This window comes from Hyaena hyaena, unplaced genomic scaffold (genome assembly GCF_003009895.1).
Source record: "Hyaena hyaena isolate Hyena2069 unplaced genomic scaffold, ASM300989v1 scaffold_1572, whole genome shotgun sequence".
NCBI lineage: Eukaryota > Metazoa > Chordata > Mammalia > Carnivora > Hyaenidae > Hyaena > Hyaena hyaena.
Genome location: NW_024082209.1, coordinates 133,331 through 143,513, shown reverse-complemented (window position 1 = coordinate 143,513; position 10,183 = coordinate 133,331).

Sequence of the window (10,183 nt, the reverse complement as noted above, 5' to 3'; positions counted from 1 at the left end):
TCCTTTATTTCTTTCATCTTCTTTCCTTTCTGTCTGTTGTAGTTACCTCTCAGTTACTAAAAAAATTTTTTTACTGTTTTATTTATTTATGAGAGAGAGAGAGACAGTGTGAGCAGGGGAGGGTCAGAGAAAGAGGGAGATACAGAATCGGAAGCAGGCTCCAGGCTCTGAGCTAGCTGTCTGCATAGAGCCCGATGTGGGACTCAAACCTACCAACTGTGAGATCATGACCTGCGCCGAAGTTGGACACTTAACTGACTGAGCCACCCAGGGACCCCACCTCTCAGTTACTAGAGGAACTTCCACCTAAAATTTGATTCCAATGTCAAAACTGATGACATCACCAAGAAGGTGTGAAAATTACTTTTTATATTCTCATAATGAAGCTTATGTTGGAGAGCAGAGTGGGTCCAGTTTGAACTTCCTACTGGCACTAAGGAGGAAGTAGCCAGGCTTTCTTCTCAAAGAAAGAGTAGCCAAATACCCAAAAATGGAGTCCAACCCTTTTTTCCTTCCTCCTTTCTCCCTTCCTCTTTTCTTTCTTTCCTTCCTTTTTCTCTCCCTCCTCCCCTCTCTCTATTCTGCCTTTCCTTTCTTCCTTTTTTCTTTCCTTTTCTCCTTGTACATGCACTGCACTCATTTTCTTTTGTCTGTCTGTCTGGCATCCCTTTTTTTGTTGTTGTTGTTCTCATTCCAATTTTAACTGTTATGTATCTCTTTAAAAACTCTATGAATTGGTAGAGAAAGTACAGCTTTTCTGACAGTACCTGAAGCAAAATAATTCATCTAAGGCAGCAACTTTTGTATGTCAGGTCTTTATGTTTCCCAGAAACTAGACTAAATAGGTTTTTTTCACTTCCGAGCATCCTCTGAAAGTTTCAAAGGATGGGCCACATGTAGAAAGGAACAATTAGAGTTGATTCATTGACTTGAGCCCATTACTCTGTCATCTGTGTCTGAATTATTGAGACTTACAACAAACTATAATAGTACTAAATAAAATAGTAACAAGTTGAAAATCTTATGATGAACTAAAATCAAAAACTTTTTTTCACAATCTTTCAGGCTTCACCATATTCTAAAACTGATGTATGACTGTGTATTAAGCAACATTGTACAATAATCTAATTATCAAAATTCAAGTGGGTGTATAACCTGCTCACAAAATACTGTAGTTTCTTTTTCAAATATTAGGATCTTTGTAGGGCTTCAAATCTAGGTGCTCTTTCTATATCCTATAATTTTAGTCATGAATTTGTAGATAAAATAAATAATTATAATTTAGCTACATTCTTAAAAATAGCTAGCTTTGTTTCACGTATTCATGCAATTCATTGTTGTCACCACAAGGTAGAATTTAATATTTCATAAAGCCAATCACTGGGTGATGAGGGTACAATCTCAAGTTTATGACTCATTTTTCACAACATCAGTTGTTTAGTTGGAAAGACTGAAAGATGAAAAGACGTTGCAGTGTTCTTATTTGCACCTGTTTCTAGTTGGAGAGGACTTGATGTGATTCTCCTTTCTCCCTGGCTATTAACAGCTTTTGCGTTTCTATGCTGCTTTTGATTTCTGCTTTTCATTGGCCCCTCCCTACATGGTGTTTATTCTCCGTTCAATTTCTCACTCTTCTCACGCCTTTGGATGAGGTTTTTATTTTTTTCAGCATATTTAAACGATTGTTATAATCCTACATGTGCTTTCTTTTGATATATCAATCACTAACCTATGCATAATTCCATATACCTCCTCTTGTACTGCTAATTATTTTTCCAGTATATTTACATGCTTGCAAAAGATACCTTTTAGGAGCCACTGCCATTTGTATTGGCTTGATATAGAGAGGGAAGTTGCAGAGGATTAAAGTCTATTTGTTGAACCCCAAGGACTACATTTGGTACTTTTAATTGTTTTCTTATTACCCTTTGAAAAACAATCGTAAGGTTATTTTTATACCTGCTAAAACTGTTCATTTAAATAGGTGCTTTGGCAATTTTGAATTCTGTCCTTTGATTTCTCAGAAAAATAATATGATAGGCTTCCGCTTTGGTTTTACTTGTCCTGGTCCGTATAATGAGGGGAATGGCTTCAGGCAAAAACATATAAACATGATGTTTACTAGTACTGTTCCATTCTTTTGAGATTCTACTCCCAATATAGGCTTGTTTTTGGCCACACTATATTAGCTCCAAATAGTTGCATTTTATATTTTCTTAGTTATGATATCTGTGTGAGGGTTGATTTGAAAGAAGCTACTGTGACATACTTGGCAGAATTCTTCTACCCTTTTAATTTACTTACCTGGAATGTATTTTTATATCTATACAGTATCTTAGTCTCCTGGTAAAAATTTTCCAACTTGTTGTTCAAGCCCTTTCGTAGTATATAGTACTATATATACATATATATTTATATTATTATAATATTATTAATGTTATTATATATAAATATATATATTTAGTATATACACTACTATATAGTACTATATAGTTCTAAGTATATATATATAACTCTGTATATATATATTTATGACTTGAACTCCTAGTTATCTGTGGAATAGAGAGGGAATATATATTATATAGTTAGTATATATATAGTTATGTACTATAACTATATATACATTGATCTATCTATCTATCTATCTAGCGAGAGAGAGAGAGAGGGAACTAAAAATACTATATATATAACTATATATATAACTAAAAATACTATATATAACTAAAAATACTGTATATATGTATATATATATATATATATATATGTATGTATGTATAACGAGAGAGAGGTGAACTAAAAATACTCCATTTATTCCAGGATGTATTAATTTCCAATTTAATTATTTTTAATGGGCTTTATTTTTTAAAACAGACTTACAAAATAATAAGATAATAATACAGAGTTTCCAAATAACCACATCCAATTTCCTCTATTATTAACAGCTTTTGTTAGTGTTGTATTTACAATTGTATTGTATTTACAATTAATGACTCATATTCATTTTTATCTAACATTTTTATTATCCCATAATCTATTCTAGGATACCACATTACATTTAGTTGTCAGATCTCCTTAGTCTTCTCTTAATTGTGACAGTTTCTCAGACTTTCCTTGTTTTTGAGTACCTTCATGGCTTTGAGGAGTACTAGTCAAGTATTTTATAAAATACTCTCTATTAGAATTGGTCTGGAATTATTTTCATGGATAGACTGGGTTTATGAATTTTGGAGACAAAGACCAGGTAATGTGCTATTTCCATCACTTCATATCAAGGGTTCATACTATCAACACGATTTGTTACTGTTGATGTAAGGCATTATCAGCCAGTGAAATAGAATTGTCAGATTTCTTTCCTGTCAATGTATTACCACATCCCCTTTCTATGTATAATTCTTTGAGAGGAAGCAACCATACATATTTCACACTTAAAGAGTGAGGAACTGTGATCCCCCCCTTGAGGGTAGGTTGTCTGGAATCAAAGAAAGATGGAGTAGCTATATTAATTTCAGGCAAAGCAGATTCTAGAACAAGAAAATGTGGGGCACCTGGTTGTTTCAGTCAGTTAAGCATCTGACTTCAGCTCAGGTCGTGGTCTCACGGTATGTGGGTTCAAGACCATGTAGGACTCTGTGCTGACAGCTTGGAGCCTGGAACCTGCTTCAGAATCTGTGTCTCCCTGTCTCTCTGCCCCTTCCCTGCTCCTGCTCTGTCTCTCTCTCTCTCTCAGAAATAAATAAACATCCAAAAAATTTTTAAAGAATTCTGGGCATTAAAAACACCATAACTTTTTAAAAATGGAAATCATACTAAATATGTTCTCAGCTGCAGATAAAATTACACAAGAAATCAATGACAGAAAGATAGCTAGGATATAACAAAATATTTAGAGATTAAAAAACACACCTCTTATTAACACATGGGTCAAAGAAGAGGTTTTGAGAAAAGCTAAAAATAGTTTGAGCTAAACTAAAATGAAGATACAACTTATCAAATATAGGGGATATATTAAAAGCTCTACTTAGGGGAAACTTTATAGCATTTAATGCATATATTAGAAAAGAAACAAATATGTAAAATCAATAATCTTACCTTTTTCCCTTAGCAAGCAAGACAAAGAGGGACAATTTAAGACTAAAACCAGTGGACGAAAATGAAAAATAAAAATTAGAACCAAAAATCTCGGTGATGTTAAAAGCAAGAATAAAATAGAGAAAATCAATTTATCTGAAGTCCCTCAATGTTTTTTCTTTAAAAATGAATCCCTTGGGGCTCCTGGGTGGTTCAGTCAGTTTAGCGTCCGACTTCAGCTCAGGTCATGATCTCCCGGTTTGTGGGTTCGAGCCCTTCGCTGGGCTCTGTGCTGACAGCTCAGAACCTGGAGCCTGCTTCAGGATCTGTGTCGCTCTTTCTCTACCTCTCCCCTGCTCACACTCTCGTTCTCTCTGTCTCTCTCAAAAATAAATAAAATGTTTTTTAAAAAATGAATTCTACCTCTATAAAGTTTCTCTTACTCTTGAAATAATGTAGGTACTATTGCACAGATATGTGCTTCAAATCACATGTTAACTAAAGTACTTGAACCCAAGACTTCAGGTACAACTTGTGTTATATTCACTTGGGGCAAAACTTGGGTTGTCTACCCTTTTTTCAACATCAACCTAGAAGCAGATTCTTTTTTTCCTGTATTAATCTCCATTCCAGGAAGTCAAAATATCCTATAAGTATATAATGTTAGAGGCATCTCGTTTGGTGATTTTCAAACTTTAAGGTTCATATGAATCATCTGCATATATTATAAAAATTCTGATTTGTTAAGTCTTGGGTAGAGCATGAGATTCTTTATTTTTAGGAATCTTCACACTGGTGCCAATCTTGTTAATCCTTTGAGGAGCAAGGATGTGGTCAACAATTCTCATCTTATACCTGAGGAAATAAAGCCTCAAAGAGCCAGCTGCAACTTATGCTAAATAATGTCTTTCAGAATGGATGATTCAAAAATATATAAGCCTAAAGCAATAATATTAACATATAAATATGTGCAGCTTTGCATTCACTTCTCAGTGCTGGTGTGATAGAGGAAACTCTCTTGGCTTATTTGTTATATTTGTTTTCTAAGTTTGTTTGGGAGTATTCTAAATTGTTTGAAGTGACTTTTGCTTTTTAGTTCGGTATAAAATGTTTGTGTTACACAAAGATTCAGTCAAAATCTAAAATAGATAACAAGCAATTTTCCAAGATGTCTGAGAACTTTGGTATAAGGAAGTCATTATGTAGAGTTCTAACCCTCCTGAAACCTTGGGATTAGCCTAATGCTGCTCGCATATTGACCAAGACTCTGTGTCCATAAAAGAGAAGTATGACAGAAGGGAACCATATGGTGGGTCTGAAATATTCAGAGTGTTCATTACAAATGTGGCAGGTAAGGTTGCAGCTGTTCTGGATGAAGGAAATTAATGATATATTTTTCTGAGAACTTTGTTTAAAAGGATGATGTAATATTCAAGAGGAAACAAAGCTGGAGGAATCCTGAATTCATCTGAATAACAACACATTTTTCATTCACCAAAGAGCGGATAGAAAAGAGTAATCTACTTGCTTTCAATTGATCATACTATTTTTTATCAACACTTTGATAAAGATGAAAAAAATAGATTTTATTCTTTTTTGTTTGTTTGACATATGAGCTAATATAAGTGTAACAAAGAATAAATAAACTTGTGTTTCTCATTTATTGCTCATAAAAATCATATCAAATGGTCATCAATAACTAATGGGCAGGTATAGATGTTCTTTGTTTACTAAACCTTTTCAGGGGTAATATTTGCTTTATTTCTAAAGTTATTGCTTCCACTCTTCTTTATACTTATCTAAGGATTTTATGTTCCTGGATATTGGCAATTAAACCTAATAGTGGCTTTCTGAATATTGCTTCAAAACAAAAACTGTCTCCTTTGCCTGAGCTTAAGATTATTTATATTCCTTAGTACTTTTCTCAATGGTTGAAAAGACAAAAAAGACATGCTATGCTATGGTTGACAGGAATTTTGATTAGGAAATATTTATACAGCAGGGACTCAAAGAATAAAGGTACAGTTTATATGGTAATAATTGAATTCAGTTAGATGCCTATTCTAAAATTTTTCATTCTGATGTTTTTCAATAGCTTTTATCAATAAGTCATTTTTAAACATTTATTTATTTATTTGATGTTTATTTATTTTTGAGAGACAGAAAGAGACAGAGCATGAGTGAGGGAGGAGCAGACAGAGAGTGAGACACAGAATCTGAAGCAAGCTCCAAGCTCTGAGCAATGTGCAGACTCCAACATGGCGCTCAAACTCACAAACTGTGAGATCATGACCTGAGCTGAAATTGATGCTTAAACCACTGAGCCATCCAGGTGCCCCTATCAATAAGTCTTTTTGATTGCTCTGGAATGTTTGATCTCTCAAAACCTTATTGTAGACAGGTTTCTACTTACAGATAGAGGAAGTGTGGGTGTGTAGTATATATGTGAACATATATTTGCATAAATATTTGTACACAATGAAATATCTATCAACATTGCATTTCTGATTCTGAAAAAATAGTATTCTCAATAATTTGCTCCTGGCTATGTCCATGAGCTAATGGTTTCTTAAATATCAGCATTGTCATGGGGCGCCTGGGTGGCTTAGTCGGTTAAGAATCCGACTTTCGCTTAGGTCATGATCTCGCGGTTCGTGGGTTTGAGCCCCGCGTCGGGCTCTGTGCTGACTGCCAGCTCAGAGCCTGGAAGCTATTTCAGGGTCTGTGTCTCCCTCTCTCTCTGACCCTCCCCTGCTCACGCTGTCTCTCTCTCTCTCTCCTAGAAATAAAATAAAAATATAAAAAAAAATCAGCATTGTCAGAATTCCAAGATCCCACACTTATCTATTTTATATTCTCTAATTTATTATAAGTTTGCAAGGATTTAATGATATTGAAGGCTTATATGACACTAATTTTCACATTCTGCTTGGGCTGCCTTACAGGTTTATATGCATTCAATACCTATTTCAACTCAACTACTCTCCCCATTTGACAGATAACGAATGCCCACACACAGGGTTAGTACCTTTCCCAGGAAAGAAATGAGACTGAATTTCACACAATCTGTCTCTCATGTGAAATAATAGATGCAGGATTCATTTTTGCATGTTTGACATCAAGAACTTTATAACAAATACTACTTTTCCTCTGCGCTCAATTTCTCTTTTCTTCCTCTCCACTCTTAAAGTATTTATTTTTTAAAGTTTATTTATTTGAGAGAGAGAGAGAGAGAGACCATGAGTGGGGAAGATGGCAGAGAGAAAGAATCCCAAGCAGGGTTTATGCTGTCAGCACAGAGTCTGACAAGGGGCTCAGTCTAATGTAATGAACTGTGAAACAGTGACCCAAGCCAAAATCAAGAGTTAAACACTTACCCGACTGAGCCACCCAGCTACCCCATATTTATTTTTTCTTAACATAGGTAAAGAGAATAAGAAGAAACATCTTTAGTAACACACTTTAATATGCACATTACACAGCCTTGGTCTTAATATTAAAATTAGCAATGGTAAAATCACAAATTTTATTTTATATTCCTAATGTACTACAAAAAAAGAATTTGGTATTTTTTTTATTATTTTTTGGCTCTTTTTCTGTATTATTTTGGTCCATTTTTAGTTAATACCATTTTACAATTAGATTTTCAAAAATCAACCAAATACTTATTGATAGAGCAATTGAAAAATTCTCACTGTGTTGTTAAATCTTTTGTCATCTCTTCTAACATCATAAATATTACAGATGTAAAAATAGTCTAAAATTATTTTACATATTAAAATAAGAACTAAAATGGGCCTTAAAAAATCTACAGGTATATTAAACATCCAAGTATGATTTTTGGTTACTCTTGTGTTCTTATGAAAGAAAGAAATTGAATACTCCATCAATTATACTTGTCTACCTATTGCTATAATTCATATTTATCAGATACAATGATCACTGGAGTAAAATGACAATAGTTGTATAATGGCAGTTAGCTATGGTATACAAAATAAAATGCCTTTTATAGTGCCATAGGTTCTTCTCAAATAAATAGATCTGTTAAACTAAAAAAAATGTTGGCCAATACAGTTATCTACTTAGCAGAGTTTTGATGTGTTTTGCTAAATTGCCCAGACACATTTGAAATCATCATATTTGGAGGGTTTTTTTTTAAAGTTAATGATTTGAGTTAACATGTGGGACATTAAAATGTTTTACTTACTCAGTACAAATTCTCAAGTGTAAATCTTTGTGTGGATAGTTTATGCTTTGAAGACAGTTTCTGTTTGACCCTCAAGATCTCAGTCAAAGAATGAAAACTTTATGACTTGTATTCTTCCAAATGGTCACACATTCATACATAAACTGGCCAGGTTAAATGTTTGGATAGAGACTTATTCATTAAACACAAATATTTGGGTCAGAAATGGAAGAGAGAATGATTTTCAGCACTTATGCTTGCTTTCATTTTTAAAAGAGTCAATGTTCTGAACGTTTGAAATATCTTTCAGCAGAAGAGATTTGGGGGATTTTCTTAGCACCACATTCTGAGAATCTGTTATTACTACTAGAAAGTATGTAAAGGCAATATTACTATTTTACCCCTAAGTAAGTCATAATGAATAAAAATTGCTCTTTGATTATCATTTATCTCTGGATAGAAAACTGACAAATGTCTCATTATTCCTACAAGAACTTTCAAGAGATTATCAAAGAAGAATTCATACCAAGAGCCTAGAATTCTATAGTTAATTTGTCTCCTTTCCTGCAGGATTACAACATTGAGTCATTAGCTGTATTTATTAAGGACTTCAAAATTCCTGTTGGAATATTGCTCTGCCACTTCTGACTATTGGATATAGTTAAAAAAACAATAAAGCATTATTTAGCAAACTTGAGCAACTGTTAAATAGTTACCCTTGGCTTCCAATGTTTTTCTACAATTTTAGAACATTATGTATGAGAAGAAAATCTTTTCTATTCATTTGGCTTAAAATGGTTGAATGTGAGAAGTGGATATTTCTGGTTGTACATGGTTAAACACAAATATAAAATACACACATTTATTTCTACTCCTTTAATAAACTGCTGAATTGATCAAAAGAGATATAAAGAGATATGAACCAGAAGGACAGAGATGATAGGAGAGGAGAGAAGAAGGGATAAACATTTTTGGAATATGGAAAATAGATGAACAGTCAAAGGAAAAGGTTGATAGTTGTCTGATCCTTTCCTTGGCTTCAGGCTGCCTGAGGATTGGATACTCTATAGGATGAACTTTGTTCCCCCATATTCATGTTGAACTCTTAAACACTGGTAACTCAGAACCTGACAGTATTTAAAGATAGGATCTTTAAAAAGGCAATTAATGTTAAATGAGGTCATGAGGGTAGTTCCTAATCCAATATGACTGGTGTACTTTTAAGAGAAGGAGACTAGGACATAGACACACACTGAGGAAAAGCCTTGTGAAGATATAAGAAGAAGAAGACAACCATCTATAAGCCAAGGAAAAGACTCAAAATGAAACCAACCTTGCTGACTCTTTGATCTTGGACTTCTAACCTCTAGGACTGTGAGGGCATAAATTCCTGTTAAGGTAGCTAGTTTGTAGTAGTTTGTTACACAAAGTAGACTTATACAAATACTTGAATTAACTGCATAGATTCAAAGAATATATAGGAGATTCAGATCCAAAGGAAAGAAAGAAGAAAGAAAGAAAGAAAGAAAGAAAGAAAGAAAGAAAGAAAGAAAGAAAGAAAGAAAGGAAGGAAGGAAGGAAGGAAGGAAGGAAGGAAGGAAGGAAGGAAGGAAGGAAGGAAAAGAAATACACCTGAGTTTGCTATGTACTGAAGCAAGTCTCTGTACTTAGTTTTAGAGACTGTTAACTGGCTATTCTCTAATTGATTACTAACCTCTACTTGGTTAGTAATTTATAAATAATGAGTTTCAGCAGCATCAGACAAAAGAATGCAAGTATCTAGATAACTGGTAATATAGAAAAGTCAAAGCATCCCTAAAGCTGATGGCTTCTTGGAGTTGAAGTGATTCATACCCACTTAGTATCACCTCATTTAACCACACATGGGAGTCATGAGACCTTGGTTATGCTTTTGTACCTGCCATGATT